Genomic DNA, 18,367 nt, shown 5'->3' with positions numbered 1-18,367 from the left:
AGCGTGAAGTAGATGATGAATGGTAAAGTATTACTGTAATTTAAAAGCTCAAGATAGACACGACTGGCAAAATCTAACAGAGGCCCTTTGCATCAGTAGGGGTAGGAGGAGATGATGAGGAAACATAGGCCTGTTGGGCAATGTGTACGCTTCGCCCACCTGACAGTTGGAGCAACCCCAGTTTGACTTTGCCTGCCGGATGTTACAGATGTATTTCGGCGTCCTCGTCTGTCTTGTTTTAATCGTGTGTTTTGTTCGAGATTTAATAGATGGCCTTTAAGTTAGTTGTATTCAAAGGTTATTAGGGGAATAAGCTAAGGATGTGCAGTGTTTCATAACTAATTGTGGGACAGTTTTCTGTCCTACCTGCAGTGTGTGTGGCCTCACAACAGTAAAAAAGTGAACCTGACGAAATTTTTTTTCCTCGTCATTGCTGGTGCTTCCATTGAAGAAGTTCTACACGGTCGAGTGGCATAGAAAATTACTCCTCCATGGCCTCCAAGAGCTGGGGGCCTCCAAAGTAGGGTCAGAAAATGAAAGTTTGTGTACATTTAAAATTGCCGCCAACTTATTAGGCAAAGGGAGATGGGGGGCGTCTTTTCTAACTCGGCTGCCTGGGCTATCGAGTCTTTAGCGATGCCCCTGGAAGGAAGAGTAGAAGTCCTCATCGCAAGAGTCCTGGTCAAATTGACAAGACTTGCGTATGCAAAGCTTCTACTGTTTCTCTCCATAGGAATTCCCATCTGTAGTGATTGCTGATAGTTGTTCCAATGCTGGAAGATTATTATTATTAAAAGATGATTAACCAGCCTAATGTGTGAAGCTCATTCTTACAGAGTTGGTTGGATAGCTGGAAGGTGCTCTCGCTACCGGGAATGTCTAGGTTCTTGCACATTCTACTCTTGTTCGGGTTGTGCTGGGAAGAGTAAGAGCCGAGAATTGTCCCATAGCAGGAAGAGCATCATGGAAGGAGACCACCTTTCCTTTCCCCCTTCCTGGAAGTCCTCTTTGTCTGGTTCTTCGGCATTGTTTCGTGTTAGGTACAGCACTATACCAAAACCTGATCCCTGTGAAGGGGTTGAGGTACTAAGTACAAGGGCTCATACCCCAGCTACTAGTGCCAAGTCTTGTGAAACACGAGGCACTGGTGCTGTTTATCAAGATGCAGAGCCTTGCTCTTGTCTCTCTCCCTGGGTGCTTCGGTGACTCCTTTACAAGCCTGTATATCGTCATGCACACAAACTTCTAAGATCCTCCTTAGGGATCTGTTAGAAGTGTTGAGTCCTCTGATTATGATCACTTCCATTTGCATGATCGTTGGATTGCCACACGTGCAATCATCTGGGCCCATGATCGTCCATGTGTACGATCGTCTACACCCATGATGGTTCACTTGCTTGAGATTTCATATACACACACTTCCCTAACATGATCATTGACAGGCACACATTCATATACATACACGATCTTCCACAAACAGAATTGTTTATGTGGATGAACTGCCAGTTGCATGATTGTCCACGAATACATGCGTCTACAAATATTAGCAGGCATGCACATGATTGTCTTTGAACATGATAGTCCACGTTCATGAGCTACTGCTGTACTGTGTTCCAGATCACTACCCGTGTCCAAGCGCTCTTTCAACACCAGAGCGGTCTCGGTGTGATCTGTCACTACACAATTGGACTTCTCCTCGGCTGAGGAACGAGACCACCCCTGGCCCATTTCTAATATACTGGCTACAAGATCTTCCCTTTACGAGTGCCAAGGTTTACTTGTGGTTCTTCCCTTTGTGTTTCGTCTTTGCAGGAATGTTCCAATTGTTTGCTTACGCTTTTTCTTCAGGTACAGTAATCGTTATTTTTGAGTCAATGGGTAACTACAGTAGTTCACCTGTTCCTGTTGTCTGTTCCTTCACAGCATTCATACTGCGTCAAAGAGGAGGAAGTACTAGTCACTGAAGCAGAGGAACTAATCTGGAAGTGTCTTTTGAGACTTCGATTGATTCCTCTGTGGGGTTTCGTGGGAGGAGCAGTGCCGTACGAAAACCTAAACTCCGGGAAGGGTGTCCAGTACTAGGTAGAGCAGCATTAGAACTGCTGGTCAGGACATGGACAACTGCTCCCATCCCTCTCCTGCCTCTTGATGTTCCTAAGACGGTTCAGTAACACCATCGCTAGAGATCCCCTGATGCATCAATGCTGCTTCTTAACCTAGATTCTCCCACAATCGGATACCGATCCACAATTGAGTCTTCCTAGACTTTCCAACTCGTTCGTATGTTAGGGGTCGTAGCAGATGGCTTCTCAACTTCAATCTCAGCAGTTGCACATTATCGTAGGAATATGTGATTTTGATTTTGGGGTTATAAGGGTGATTAAAATTTACTCGAAATCGACTTAAAGAACAGGTTTTTAGGCATGAATAATTGCTCAGGGAATTAGTCTGATCTTTGTTAAAAATATTTGCCTCAGATTAATACTTATTTTATTTTAAAGGTGTTTATTATATTAATAATAAGTCCTAGATATTATCAGTAGTTCTGAAGTCATGTGCAACTGTACTTTGTCTTTATTTCAGGTCCCTACGAAGATGAAAGTGTTGCAGAAGAGGATAATAAGCTGTGGCTTTGAAATAAAGATGTATAAAGACAAGAACAGTCTGGCTGTTACCCACGACAAAGAAGGAAAAGTAGGATATCATTCTCTTCAGCAAAGTGGCAGAGGGAGATTGTGAGGAGGTGAAATAGACTAAGATGGAAATGGAAAATGAAAATGCAGTACTTCGAAAAACATCTGGATGATAAGAAAAGTAACCATCGAAAGAGGAAGAGATTATACTGTCTGGGTGTGTTTGAAGCTGTTGAGAATACATTTAATGGAGCACCCAAGGCAAACGATTTGATTGACATTACAAAGACAGTGGAAACGGGAAAGATTTGTCAAGATTGTGATGTTACCCTACTGTAACAATATATCCAGTGAAGGTTCTGTGTTGGCAATGGTATTTGAAGAATTTGAGAAAAGTTTCGATGATAAAGAATCAGCCCCAAGCTGCTTCTGTTTGTTGTAGTAATGGAGGAAGTTTGAAAGTGGACCCTTGTTAAATAGTCCATTACAGATCCTGTGGGTACCATAGAAGATGACTATGATTATGCTAATAAAGAATTATTAGCTGGATGACCTGCATCTGGTCATAGGTGTGCGGAAGAAGACTTTCATTTTGGTTTCATTGACCTCATTCTCAAAATTATGGGGCATATTTCAAATGAAGACACTGGTGATTCCAACTTATAAGTGGGCTGTGTATTCTTAGCCACACTCCATTACTTCCCCATTAAACTCCATGGACTGGAAACCTTTCTGGAATTCCTCTGTATGAAACATGCACAGCCAGATGTGACATTGCTCTAAATTTCGATTTGCCGCCGCCGATGATATTGCGTCATTTGGTCTTTTGACTAAATGTCATTAGAAAACCACTCTACATTTCTTTAATAAAGGTAAGAAGGATTTGAATACATCCGAAGTGTAAACATAAATGATTAATTCTAGGCTTTTAAATTTCTTTAGTGTAATTGTAAATGATAGTTGTTCCATGACTAGAATACAAACCTTTTCTATTTATAGGGGATATTACTTACAGCGAAGCTGAAAGATGAGCTATAAGACTTTGAGAGGGGTAATCACCCAACCCGCTAGGTAGCGAAGGAGTGGGTGGTAGCCGGCTACCCTGCTCACTCGCACACCTGGGTTGAGCACCCACTTTTCTTTTGGCTTGCCGATAAACTTAACTGCCCATTTGACTTTTCTTATATTCTTATATAGACTTATGTTTTTATATATGAAAACATTCATGTAATGTTTTTATGTATATTTCGGCTTTCTTTTAGTTTCAGTGAATGTTGCTGCTTGTGTGACAGCATGTGGGAGGTTGTCGAGGGCGTAAAACCTTCTATTACAATCTTACCCCCTTGGACGCAGGACAACCCATAGGCTGGTGGCTTTTTCTGAGTGACTGACCTCCACCGCAGGTAAGTGGTCCCCAATGGGGAACTTGGTGAGAACACTCCTCTGTTTGGATGTTAACGTCGCTCTCTCCCTGCGAGCTCTTTGGAGAAAGACAGCTTGCTGCCTTTCCAGAGCTTGACTTCGGTCTTGTTCTTCCTCGCTGACGATTATGGTCTCCCTTGTTACATGGGCGGGCGGTAGATCCACTGAGGGGTAACACCCTTCCTGTTATGTGGGTCAGGTTGCTCTCCTGAATGTTTTTTCTTCCGTAATTAATTTGAAATAATAATAGTTTGTAATTCAACTTTTATAGCACTCCATTCGGCAATGGGCCAACGTTCATACTTAGCTGGTGGAGGGAGTGCATGGTCTCGAGCTTGTCCGCTCACCTTGGTTTCTAGCCGATGGGTTTAGTGGTTCTATAGAGTACTGTAGTTTGTTTCGTCAGCTGATTAAGTAATTGTAATGTTTTTTTTACAGTTCTTACGTCGCCGCTCTCCTTCGCGCGACAATGACAGCCGGCAAAAGGAGTGCTCAGTCCTTCGTATATATGTTCTCTCGGGGGACACCTTTCCTATCTGTAGGTTAGGTCATTTTCCTAGGAGTTTTTCTTTCATTCTTTTTGTTTTCTCAGCTAGCGATGCCGTACTTCTTCTTCCAGGTAAGTCAGCCGACGTAAAAGAGCAGAGCTGTTCATTCCTGTGGATTCTGCTCTCTCTGCCTCGCCCCAGGTCCTGTTCTGCACATGTAGCAGCTCCTGATCATCACCCTGACTACGACCTTTCCCTTACGGGGCTGAGGTCCCTTCCAAGAGTGATACAGTCTATGCAACACTCTCCCCTTCTACTCATTCCTTCCTCATGCTCAGGCGTAGGAACGAGGGCAGTGGCGTATTGGATTCCTTCGCGTGTTCCAGTTGGGGAATCTCTTCAGGGTGAACCTAGAAACTAGCTTCAGCTACATTTCACAGGTATCTCATGATGTCGACCTTCAGCTTGAACAATGCTTGTTGATGGGAAGCAGAGAGTGCTGCCTGGAGGTCCGCCTCCAGGGGTTGGACAACTTTCCCTTTGAGGGGAGAATTAACCTCCCCGGGTGTTGGGCAGCTCTCCTTTCCGAAGGAGAACTTCCCCCCATCAGCTTTTTTCTAGCAACCCTCCTGCTTGCGGGGAGAATTTCTGACGGCTACATCTAACAGCCGCTGCAGACTTGTCGCCATAGACTATGCGCTCCCCCATGCTGAGCCAACTCTTCTGTTGGGGGTGGAGCAAAGTCCGCGGAAATCCTCTCCCATGAGTGGACGTTTCGCTTGTCCACGAGGGAGGGGCCCCTCTAAAAATACCATTCCAGAGATCTTCTAGAGACCACAGTAACTTTGCGTTGGCGCCTTTGGGACAGGTTTCCTTCGAGTAGGAACCTCGCCACTGCAGACTATCCCCTCGGGAGGATCGTCACTTTTCATAGGAGTGGAGTCCTCCTTGCTACTCTAGACATTCTCCTTCCCCGGCAGTTAGGATAAATCTCTTCAGTTCTTCTTAAGTGCGTGATTGCTAAGGCCAACCCTTAGTTTGACCTTGATCTTGTCCTTCAACCCTCTGACAGTGATGCCCTCCCATCAGCCGGAGTTCGCCCTGTCAACGGCCATACCATGTTGAAACACAATCTCTTCCAATCAGCGAAGACAAGCAACGTCGGGTCTAGTCAGTACTTGGACGGGTGACCACCTGGGAACACCATTGTGAGATTGGTGTTGTAGAAGTGCTAGCACTTCTACGGTTGTAGCTGCTCTAGCATTGATGTGGACTTCGTGTTCCTTGCTTCACCAAGAAAAGATGCCTCTTGGTCATGGCTGTGAAAGGGATGGTGTGGACATCATCGATGTTCTTATCCCAGAGGTAACTCCGTTTTCTCGTCCTAGAGGAGGTTGCCCTGTGGTAGGTCCCCTCCTACGAGTTTAGAATACACCTCTTTCCAACTAGGACAGAGAAGGGTAGCTCAGCTACAAGAGAATACACACTCTTCCTCCCACCTGTGGAAGTGTGAGGCCAACTCTCTATTTACTTTAGCGATCAGAACATCGTCGGACTCCTGTCTCGGGTGTTACGTCTTTTAACAGAACGAAGTGTTTCATCCATGTTCTCCGAGCCTCTACAGTTGGATCCTCCTATAGATAGTCTCCAGTTCTATTCTATCTTCCTGGATCAGGCTAGCTTATCAAACTCTGTTCAGCAAGGAGAAGGCATACGGTCAAATAAGTAGTTGGTTCAGCGGACTTCCTGGGTACGTTTGACAACTAGGACTCTTACTCCCAGATTCTGGAATGCCACCATTGAGGAAGTATCTTTGACCATCTAGCAGGTTTTCGTGAAAAGGTTTGCCCTAGTGTTAGCCTTGTTCGTCAGGATCAGCTTTCTTCTCTTGAAGACTCCGGTACGACGCACTGATCCTAACAGACTTGGTGGTTTACCTTCGTTACCACAGAAACTTCTCCAATCTGTAAATCTCGATATACCCCGGCTTTCTTATTGGAGATGGGTACCCTTGGATCCATCGTCTTCGTGCAGTTTTTTCTGCAGATCGACAGGATCTTAGGAGAAAGATGACAGGAGTCTCTTCCTTCTACGAGACGCAATCTCGGCCAGCAGTGGTTACGTTTCTTAAGTCACCGTTTTACTCGGGTTCGTCAAGCATGCAAAGGATTCTCAATCCAACCTCTTCTGGTGCTTGAGTAGTGGCTGGTGTAGGATCCCCGCCCCCATTTTTTTTTTTTGTCGGGAGCCTGAGAACCAGGCAGGAAACAGACCTGAGAAGAAGGTTGACAAACGGAAATCTCTGCTGAGGAGTCGACCTCCTCGGCTCTTCCCCGGATTAGAAGCTCCCTAGAGATGCATCAAGAGAAATGGGGAGGGAATCATGCTGTACCACTCGGCCTCTGGGCTCTGGTCAGAGTTCAAACGACACCATCTGTTAAACCTCCCTAAAATGAAGGCTGACTTCCTACGGAAGATTTGAGTTTTGGCTCATTACTTGGGCAACACCCGAGGTCTCAACCTGAGCTAGAAATTGTGGATGGGAAACAGTGTGGGTCGAAGGGATCGCCTCTAGTAGGTTTTGGAACTCTAACTATGTGAGGGAGAGTCCCTCCAACTACTGGTCAACAATCCTCCTGCTTGTAGGGAGAGTTGCTGACTAGGGCATCAGATGTTGGTCATGTCTTTCCCATCCTCGGAATAGACTTCCTTCACTGGTTGGGCTCCCCTTCGGAGGATTCCTCCAGCGAAGAGATATTCACCCACTACCCTGCTGAGTAGTAGTCCTATCACCAGCCACTAGGCAGCAATCTTCATGCTTGCGGGAAGGATCGCCAACAGCGGTAATGGAAGGTAGTCTTCTTGCCCATCCGCGAGAAACTGCCCGTTTTCCATGGTTAGTCTCCCCTTTTGGGTATTTCTCCGGTGGGAATGGGATTCATCCATCTCCAGCCCTTGATCTCTGTGGGTACGCCATCCTCGTCTTACCAAGTAGACTTGTCACACTCGTTGACTCGTCTGTGACTCCCGACGGAGATCCCGAGAGAATTCCACAGTTACTCTTAACAGACATATGTGAACACAGTCATATGTGAACACCTTTCACAAAATTGTATCTTCGCTGAGACTTCAGGGCTGGATACTATCCAGCAGCTCCTCTCTGATAGGCCTTTCCACAAAAATTTGAGAAGAGAATGTCTAGATACCTGTGTGGTTCTTTGGCTCAGCTGTCCAAGCAAAGTAGACTGTAGTTGGTATCATGAATGGGTATCCCTCCCCTCGATCCCACGATCTGAGCATTGAAGGAGTTCTCGTTTACCTTCGGGATAAAAGTGGTTTGCGGTCTCGGCAATGAAAGGCCACCGCTAGTCCTTAGCCTCGCCTTCAGACCGAAATGAATTAACCTTTCCTCCACGTCGTCATCGCCCCCTTCTCATATGGAGTTTTCGAGCCGACAGACCCTTAATCGGAAGGGAGTCCTCCACATGGCAGGGTTCACGTCCTCTGGTCCCCAAATGGTTCCACTTACAACCCAGGATGCCAAGCAGCAGATGTTCACCTAACCTTGATAGTTTTCCTGCTTGTATTGGTTTAGGCCAAAAGAGTTGGCAAACCCCATCGGCTGCCCTTAATGCCTCTCATTCACGTTTATGGTCGTTTCTGGCAGTTCAGATCCCAAGATTCAGATCAATGATTACTAAGCCAATAAGAAACTTGAGGGCCTACCTCAAGGAAACAAGAGCCCGGCCCCGAGTGTCGGCACTCATCAGTTCAAGGAAGGCCAAGAGAAGGATCACCAAGAGCACTTTCTCGGCTCGTATTCGCAAGGTCATGGACAAAGCATTGAATCCTTATCCTTCTTCTTATTGAAGAGACAGAGCTCATAACGTTAGGGGCAGGAGTATACCCTTTTATTATTATTAATATTATTATTATTATTATTATTATTACTTGCTAAGCTACAACCCTAGTTGGAAAAGCAGGATGCTATAAGCTCCAACAGGGAAAATGGCCCAGTGAGGAAAGGAAACAAGGCAAATTAGAATATTCTAAGAGTAATAACATTGAAATAAATAACGGATTTTGAGCGAAGCGAAAAATCTATTTTTGGGTAAGATGGCCATGTCGTCCTGATAGAAGTTCCTTAAAGGCAGCTTCCTAGGGTATATTACAACTACGGCGATATTCCCAGAGAATTTACCTTAAGGTACCCAGAATTCTAACTCCTGGAGCGAGTATCCCTAAAAAAGACCTTAGGGATATCGTAAATATCAGCGGACGTATTCTTGACACGCCACATAGCAATCTATACCCCGAATAGAGTTAACACTTCGTGGGGGTCAAATGGCAAGAAAACGAAAACGATAAGAAAAAGGGGGGAGCCGTTCGTAAGGCATCTCTCCTCCCCGTTTCGTAAGCGTGCCCTGCGCCGCTCGCGGCGCCATCTGTATTCCTTGTAGCGATACACGAGGTGCTACAGATACTGTATGTAGGGAGGGGTCCTACAGCCCTTTTTTTTTTTTTTTTTTTTTTTTTTTTTTTTTTTTTTTTTTTTTTTTTTTTTGAAAAGGGATAGGGCGGGTCCATCAGGACGACATGGCCATCTTACCCAAAAATAGATTTTTCGCTTCGCTCAAAATCCGTTTTTTGGGCTCAAGCCATGTCGTCCTGATGGAAGTATACCAGAGCATTACTGTATCTGTGGATTCTCAATACGTGCCGTACTCCTCAGGAATGTTTCTTAGTCAACTCGACTGAAAGACCTAAGATGTTACCGTTATACATCTTTTCACTAACCATAAGCCATGAAAGCGCTTCCTGCCCCCTACAGGGAGGAGTCCTACTAGACTCTAGAAACGAACGAAGAGTACATATACCTATGTATGACTCACTCGCAAGCCAATACAATATAGTGGTCTCACTCTATATGAAGTAAAGCATAGTCCTTACAGAACTACAGCATCCAAGGGAAAACCCCGACCAGCACCCTGGTCGAAGTAGAAATAGACAAAAAGGTTATATCTGCGTAGGATTACACTTGCTGCCGCCACCGTCCTCAGAGAAGGATGGAGCCCTTTATGCTAAGGAAAGTATAAACCAGTGCAACAAGGCTTGCATTAAGGAACAGGCTATTATAGATATCCCCGATTAATATACATAGGCTGAATGCTCAATAATTAAAATGAAATCAATATAGGTGAAGGAGACGCAAGGTTCCCGAGAACAAGTTTATTGATTAACAATAAATAGACATGGTTACCACAATTATATACATATGATAGGTGGATGACCAACAATTTACACAAGTACTGTAGTGCATGGATGTATGGTTATCTGAAAGAAAACAATCAGGTCACTTGTCACATACCAAGGTATCAAAGTTAAACGTCCATGTTACTATCCACTGACATTAGCGTCAGAAACGCTCGGCACACCTGTCTGTACTTGTGCTACAATCACCATAACGCTGGAACAGTCATTGTGGGCTCCCAGAACCTTCACTACTAGTTATAGCAACGCATATAACTATACACTCACCCAAGAATCAAAGTCCCAATTAAATCCACTGTTCCTCGCAGAGTTAAACAACAGGGTTAACGACGCAACCAACTGCTACCACAGACCTCTTTAGCTGCTCCACTTGCTTAGCATAGTGGCGAAAGAATACCCTGGAAGACTTCCAGCCAGTGTATGAACGAAGGTGTTCAAAATCCATAAAGTTAAAGAAGTTTAAGGATGAAGCAACTTTCCTCGGATCATGACCTGCGGGTGAACTGTCAGGATCCGCTCTGCGAATAAAATATGTAATTTTCGCCCTAAGTTGATTTAAAGATAAATTCGAGCCCGATGTTTCTCCTCTGAATAGTTGGCCCCCATGGAAGTCTGAAGTTCTACGAAGATAGACCTTTAGGCATTCTACGGGACATAGAGATACATCTTCTTTCAGAGGGCAGATTCTCCAGGGACTCCACCTGTTGGTGGGCAACTCGTTCTTAGCGAGAAACGTAGGGTCCGGAAACAGGTTCAGTTCTCCCCCATCCAGGAACTGAACCCGGCCCTCCTCTCTCGAGAGGGCTACAATCTCACTAACTCTGGCCCCAGAAGCTAGGGCAAAAAGGAAGATCACTTTTTGAGTCAGGTCCTTCAGTGCACACTCCTCATTATCCAGTAATGAGGCAAAATGAAGGACTTTGTCTAAAGACCATGAAATAGGCTTTGGAGGAGCTGAAGGTCTAAGCCTAGCACAGGCCTTCGGGATCTTGTTAAAAATCTCGTTAGCGAGGTCTACCTGGAAGGCATACAGAATGGGTCTTGTCAGAGCTGACTTACATGTAGAAATCGTGTTAGCCGCCAGCCCCTGTCCGTGGAGGTGGATGAAGAAGGATAGGCAGAACTCCGTAGAGATCTCGTGCGGATTCTTGTCTTTGACAAAGGCTACCCATTTCTTCCATGCTGATTCGTACTGCCTTCTAGTAGACTTGCATTTATATTCTTCCAGGAAGTCGATGCTATCTTTCGAAATTCCAAACCGTTTCTTCACCGCTAGGGAGAGAAAATCATGAGCTGCAGGGTCCGGGTTTTCTGTAATGAAGCGTAGACAGTCGACTTCTGGACTTGCTGGGACAGAACTGGGTCCGGGAGTGGTAGAAACTCTAGTCGTAGTTCCAGAGCTAGAGGGAACCATACACTGTTCGGCCACTTGTGGGCCACTATCGCTGCTACTCCCTTGAAGGATCTCAGTTTGTTGAGGACCCTCAACATCAGATTGTGAGGGGGAAACAGGTAGATCCTGGACCATCTGTTCCAATCGAGGGACATCGCATCTACTGCTTCCGCCAAGGGGTCCTCGTACGGGGACACATATCTCGGCAGCTTCTTGTTGTCCTTCGTCGCGAAGAGGTCTATCTGCAGTTCTGGGACTTGACTCGAGATGAAGGAGAATGATCCTGCGTCTAGGGACCATTCCGACTCTATCGGTGTAACCCTGGATAGAGCGTCCGCGGTCACATTCCGGACTCCTTGAAGGTGAACTGCTGACAGGTGCCACTTCTTCTTCTCCGCCAGTCGGAATATAGCTAACATTACCTGGTTGAGAGGTGGAGATCTCGATCCCCGCCGATTCAGACATTTCACTACCACCTCGCTGTCCAGTACCAACCTTACATGGATCGAGTGACGTGGGGATACTTTCTTCAGGGTAAGAAGCACTGCCATAGCTTCTAGAAAGTTTATGTGAAAAGTCCCAAATAGCTTGGACCAGGTCCCTTGCACTTTTTTCCGATGGGAGTGACCTCCCCACCCTACCTTTGAGGCGTCTGTGTGGATTGTCACTGACGGGGGGGGGTGGCTGAAGAGGTACTGACCTCTTTAGACGACTGGCTTGAGACCACGGTCTGAGAAGAGAACGTAGCCGAAGTGGGACCGGTCTCTTCAAGTCCCTTCGCTCTCTTGATGCAAAGGTTCTCCAAACTCCCGCTGCATCTTTTAGCTGTGCTCTTAGCACTGGGTCTGTTACTGATGCGAACTGAAGAGAGCCCAGAACCCTCTCTTGTTCGCGTCTTGATATCCTCTCGGAACCTAGAAGTCTCTTGACAGACCCCGCTATTTCCTTCCTTTTCGACATTGGAATGGAAAAACGGTGTGACACTAGATCCCAGTGAATTCCTAACCACTGGAACCTCTGAGCTGGAGAAAGACGAGACTTCTTTCTGTTGATCATGAAACCTAGATATTCCAGGAACTGAATCACCTGTAGGGAAGCTTGCAAGCATTCCGCTCTGGATGCTGCCCACACCAACCAATCGTCCAGGTAGGCTACTACCTGGAACCCTTTTAGGCGTAACTGTTTGAGCGCTGCACTCGCAAGCTTCGTAAAGATCCTTGGAGCTATGTTTAGCCCGAAAGGCATCGCTCTGAAAGCATAAAGTTTTTGTTATAGCTTGAATCCTAGGTAGGGGGAGAGACGGCGACTTATTGGAACGTGCCAATAGGCGTCTGACAAATCGATGGAGACGGTATATGCCCTCTTGGGCAGTAAGGCCCTTATGTGTTGTAATGTTAACATCTTGAACTTGTGGTTCATTATGAACTTGAGTGGTGACAAGTCCAGAATGACTCTGAGTTTCCCCGAGTCTTTCTTGGGAACACAAAACAGCCTCCCTTGGAACCTGATGGACTTTACCCTCCGGATCACCTTTTTCTCCAACAGTTCTTGAATGTACTCCTCCAAAACGGGGGTGGAGTGTTGGAAAAATTGAGGGCACAGGGCCGGAGTACTGTACCAACTCCAACCCAGTCCATTTTTGAGCAGGCTGTGGGCCCAGGGATCGAAGGTCCAGCGATCCCGGAAATACTGTAGTCTCCCTCCTACCGGCGACACTTCACTTTGACTGCCCTGCAGTCTTGCCTCCCTGGCCGCGACCACCTCTGAATCCTCTTCCCCTAGAGGGGCGTCTCGCCGAACCTCTGGCTGCACCTCTGGGCTTTGCTCGAAACGTGGTCGATTGCCCTTCGAACACTGGATTGAATGCCGGGGATGCTGAAGACACGGCTTGGGGTACCCATTGGAAGGTGGTCGGGGTCTGGGCTACCAGTTGTGGCACCGGAGGCAAAGCTGGCTGCTGCTGCTGCTGACGTTGTGGTCTGAAAGGCTTGGCTGGACGGGAAGAAAACCTCGATTTCTTCGCCTTTCCTTTCGGCTGAGGGCCCTCATCAGGGGAAGACTTCCTCTTAAGGGACAGGCCCCACTTAAGGAGAAGATTTCGGTTCTCAGTGGCTGCCTTGTCCACCACCTCCTTGACCACCTCATTGGGAAAGAGATCTTTACCCCAGATGCTGGATGAGATGAGTCTCTCGGGTTCATGCCTCACTGTGGCCGAGGCGAACACAAACTCCCTGCAGGCCCTCCTCGCTTTGACAAAGCAATAGAGGTCCTTCGTCACCGTGGCCAGATGGATCTTGGCCATTACCATGAACATCTCAGGCATCTTGGGGTCGCTAGCCATTGTCTCCATGTTTGTCTGGAGAGACATTGAGGCTGCCAGACGCTCCTTTGTATCCAATTCCCTCCGTAGGAGGAATTCCGACAACTTGGGAAGGTTTTCGCCGAACTGTTGACCTGCGATATCGGCGTCCAACTTCCCAACCGAGAAGGTGAGGTGTACCTCCTTCCAGTCCTTGTTGTCCAACGGCAAGGCCAAAGACAATGGCTTGCATTCCTCCAGGGATGGACATGGTTTGCCAGCTTCAACCGCCTTCAAAACGGCCGTGAACCCTTTCTGCATAAAGGGGAAGGCCCTAGCCGGGGAGGATACGAAGGAGGGGTGCTTCTTACTCAAAGCAGCAACTTTAGAGTTTGAGAACCCCCTCTCCTTCAACGCAGATGTTAAAGCAGCTTGAGCCTTGGCGTGATCCAGGATGATCACCTCCTTCGGTTCCGTCTCCTCCTTCGAGGCCGGCTCCTTCTTCAGACGGACATAACAGTCCGGGTAGGCCCCTCTGCTGGGCCAGAATTCCACCTCCTCAAGGGGAACTGAACCCAGCTTCTCCGACATGACGATCTTCCCGACCGTCATCGGCATGTGCTCGGCATATCTCCACGGGTTGGCATCCGAGCACAGAGGAAGGTCCTTCACGGTGAGCCTCTTTGGAGGTCCACGTGACGCTGTGATCTTCTGCATCTGGAGCTCCATTGCAGCGGCCTTCTGATTATTCTCCCTCTGCATCTGTTGTATCATACCAACGATGGAAGAGAGAGCCTGTCCCAGCTCTGCTGGAAGAGCGGACGAAGTAGAGGGGATAGGTTCAGGGGCCTGAACCGGAACGTCTGAAGGTACGGAAACCTCTTCCTCCACGGCAATCGGATCTTGATCCTCCTCCTCACCCTCTGCGAGGAGGTCCTGTTCCGCACGGTCGGACAAGTCAGACATCTTGTCATCCAGCTGGATGTCCTGCATGGCATCCGGAACATCCTCCTCCACTGGGATCTGGACGAGAGGGATCTCCGGCCGAGGCTGGGGAACAACAGCGTCAGTAGAAGCCTTGGGAAAAAGGTACGCCCTCATCTTCTCATTAGGAAGATAAGGTCCAGTGGTGTTCTTTTGGAAACCCCTTACCCATACACGGAGCTTCTCCCTCGCTGCATCCCTTGACTCCGCCGACCTAGGGGATTCAAAAGCCTCTGATAGCAGGTTAGTACACACTGCACATACCTGCGGATCCCAGTAGCGATGATCAACCTTGGAGGCTGCGCAAGCCGCGTGCATCCTACACGAGACATGTCCGCAAAAGTTCTTGCTGCGGACATTGCAGAAAACGCTATCACATTTCGGATGCTCCTCCTGTAAAAGAAGAAAATTTCCATGAATATCAAGTGAATTTCAATTCACATGTATATATGAGCATTCACAAAGAATAAGGGAAAGACACCTACTTGTGAAACCCACACAATCACCTGTGGAAGCCCACCAGCCATAAAATCGCGTGGTTAGTCTTTGCTAGAATAACCAGAGATCATATTTCCCGAGGGAAATTAGGTGTAGCTCACACCTAAGGTAGGATTTTACCATTCTGGCTAGAGATGAAAAGAATTCTCTTTTCATCCTTGAAAGGCGACACCAAGTGATTGCACAAGGCAACACAAGTAAGTTAGAAAAACAGTGTTATAACCTACTATATCATGGTCTCCCCTGGTAGACTACACCACACAGGAAAGAACTGATACAGTACATGAGGGTGGTGTGCCGGCCGGCTCTTGCCGGTCAGTACCCCCCCCCCTTTTTTCCAAAGGTAGGTCTCAAGTATACAACTTCAGATCACCCCTATTGGGGAGAACTCCAGTTCCCATGCCTGAACCGGCCGGCAGTGGTTGCCGGTCCGTAGCCACCCGGGTAGCACCGTGTTGCCGGCCATCACTCTTAGTGGCCGGCTAACCGAGCAATGTAGCAGGCCGGCCGGCAGCGGTAAGCAAACCCTGCCGGCTGGCATCCACACCAGGTAGCGCCCGGCTGCCGGCCGCCACTCATAGCGGCCGGCAGATGAGCAAAGAGACCGGCCGGCAAAGGCATATAACCACCGCCGACCGACAGCAAGAGAACTAGAGAACACCCCCTACCGACGGCCGGCCCCTAGGCCGGCAGACGGCAAGGACAACACATAAGAAGACAACAGAATGAGTGCCGGGCTAAGAGGCTATGAACCTCCGCGCCTGACACCCGAAAGAGTGCCGAGAGGAAGGGGAGACACTAAGTCAGGCTTCCTAACCACTGCTTACTGAATCTACAGACGGCAGCGGTTGAGGGACCAAGAAAGGACCGGGCAGCACTCGAGATAGGGTCTCTGCCGGTCGGCACACTCTGCCGGCCGACAGGGGACCCCGTCAGCTCCCCATCCTAACCTAGGCTAGGTACGGATGTGAGACGACTGACACAAAGGAAACGGAAAAATAGAAGGGAAGGACAGAGGGTCCTGTCCAACCTTGCCTTGGTTAAGGATCATTCCCAACTAAGAAAGCTCATCTCAGCCAGAGAAATCCAGGGAGGGAGGCCGGCACTACTGGCTGCCTCCCTAAAACCAAGGCAAGGAAGGAATTGCTATTCCGGAAAGGGAACATATCCCGAACCCGGAACAGCAAAGAGGACAAGTCTGAGGGGTCACCGAGCGAAGGGATCATAACTACAGAAACCCTCCAAGGTGATCCAAGGAGGATAAACCTCCTATGCCCGTGTCAGGCAGCAAGGGAGACTCTGCCCCACGCTAGGCCAACACGGACTCAGGCTAATACACTGCTGTACTGTCCCCCTCTGAACCAACTCAGTTGGAACAGGAAGGTACAGTACTACTCCAGCATAGTTATATTTGAAAATTAATTCAAACAAACCACTAGAGTTAAGCCTAAGGCTTAAACAGAGGGAAAGGGTTTGCCCCTTCCCCGAAGAGAAGGGAGCAAACGGGGAAACAGACAATATTATAATGACCTAAGACAACCTAGCCTAGGCACTAAGAGAATCGATTACCTAAATCACCGAAACTCACTCCAATACTATCTTGGAAAATACTCGAAAAAGGGCTTATATGTATAACGTTGCCTAACGCTTTAAGCAATATAAAATCACACTTGGAAGACTAATTATCATGCAGGAAGTACAAGGGCCAACAACTAGGCTACGAAGACTAGTGTTGGTCAGCCTAGGCAAATCTTTCGCCAGGCGCACTACTATCGCATCATAACAGAATTCCTAATTAAGCTAAGCAGCTAATTATTAAAGCGCAGGGGGCTGGGAACGTCGCTCTTGCTAACAAATAAATCCTATTCTAGCGAGCGACAGCGTCCATGACGCCTCCAGCAGGCAACAGCTCTTGTATCAAAGATAACTCCTTTAATTACTTTAAATTTTAATCAAGAGCCTACATTTATACATAAAAGAAATAGTACTCAACTTATCCGAAGCAGAAGAAGTTGGAGAAAGCATAATACGAGAGTAAATCCAAGATTTTGGTAGAAACACAGGGAAAAACACCGAGTTGTATAGCTACGCAAAAAGGAATACAGATGGCGCCGCGAGCGGCGCAGGGCACGCTTACGAAACGGGGAGGAGAGATGCTTTACGAACGGCTCCCCCCTTTTTCTTATCGTTTTCGTTTTCTTGCCATTTGACCCCTACGAAGTGTTAACTCTATTCGGGGTATAGATTGCTATGTGGCGTGTCAAGAATACGTCCGCTGATATTTACGATATCCCTAAGGTCTTTTTTAGGGATACTCGCTCCAGGAGTTAGAATTCTGGGTACCTTAAGGTAAATTCTCTGGGAATATCGCCGTAGTTGTAATATACCCTAGGAAGCTGCCTTTAAGGAACTTCCATCAGGACGACATGGCTTGAGCCCAAAAATCTCCTATATTAACTATAAAAGCCTCAACAAAACTAGAAGGGAAATATGATAGTGTGCCCAAGTGTACCTTCAAGCAAGAGAACTCTAATCCAAGACAGTGGAAGACCATGGTACAGAGGCTATGGCATTACCCAAGACTAGAGAACAATGGTTAGATTTTGGTGTCCTTCTCCTAGAAGAGTTGCTTACCATAGCTAAAGAGAGTCTTCTACCCTTACCAAGAGGAAAGTGGCCACTGAACTATTACCGTGTGATAACTCGGGTGAAGAAGAATTATTTGGCAATCTGTGTTGTCAGGTGTATGAGGACAGAGGAGAATATGTAAAAAATAGGCCAGACTATTCGGTGTGTGCATAGGCAAAGGGAAAATGAACCGTAATCAGAGAGAAGGATCCAATGTAGTACTGTCTGGCCAGTCAAAAGCCCCCATAACTCTAGTGGTAGTATCTCAACGGGCAGCTGGTCCTCTGGCCAACCTACTACCTGTTTTATAAGGCTACTCTTGTGACGCAGGCCTTGTCAGCAGGCGTTTATAAGTGTCAAGTGACCTTCACCACTCACTTCCTGCAACATGTGAACCACAGGAACATAAGAGACTTTCTTTGTGGATACTGTGGTGGCTACACAATAAATGGTTTAAAAACCTAAGGCTCCCTCTGGCGAGGGAGGATTGGGTGAAATCTATGGTACTCTCAAAGGTTCCAATAACTTTGAGAACTGTTACCTAGACCAATCACATTGCTAGTATCACAAGCACACCGCTTGTGGAGGCGGCTAGTTATGCATAGCATGATTTTTTAGCGAGGTGCAAGGGTTCCCCTATGAATAGTGAAAGTTTATATAGTGACGGAACAAGAAACAAATTTGGAGGCAATTTGTATTTTTCTTAATGTTTGTTACAGTATCTGTAACTATTTATACAGATTAGCCTGCC

At 47.2% G+C, this 18,367-nt stretch overlaps 1 protein-coding gene across 3 annotated transcripts in view; it reads left to right on the top strand.

Moving 5' to 3' along the window:
• LOC137616323 (uncharacterized) overlaps window positions 1–18,367 on the top strand; it is a 225,748-nt gene that overhangs the window by 167,369 nt on the left and 40,012 nt on the right. For 2 of the 3 annotated variants that reach the window (XR_011039393.1, XR_011039392.1), the window contains exon 2: window positions 2,584–3,505. The exons of the other annotated variant lie outside the window; for it this stretch is intronic. The gene's annotated coding sequence lies outside the window, so the exon portion shown is untranslated. The remainder of the gene's footprint in view (window positions 1–2,583; window positions 3,506–18,367) is intronic. 3 annotated transcript variants of the gene reach the window in all.

Source organism: Palaemon carinicauda, chromosome 22 (genome assembly GCF_036898095.1).
Source record: "Palaemon carinicauda isolate YSFRI2023 chromosome 22, ASM3689809v2, whole genome shotgun sequence".
In the NCBI taxonomy this organism is placed as follows: Eukaryota; Metazoa; Arthropoda; class Malacostraca; order Decapoda; family Palaemonidae; genus Palaemon; species Palaemon carinicauda.
This window is presented reverse-complemented; position numbering and strand designations above follow the sequence as displayed.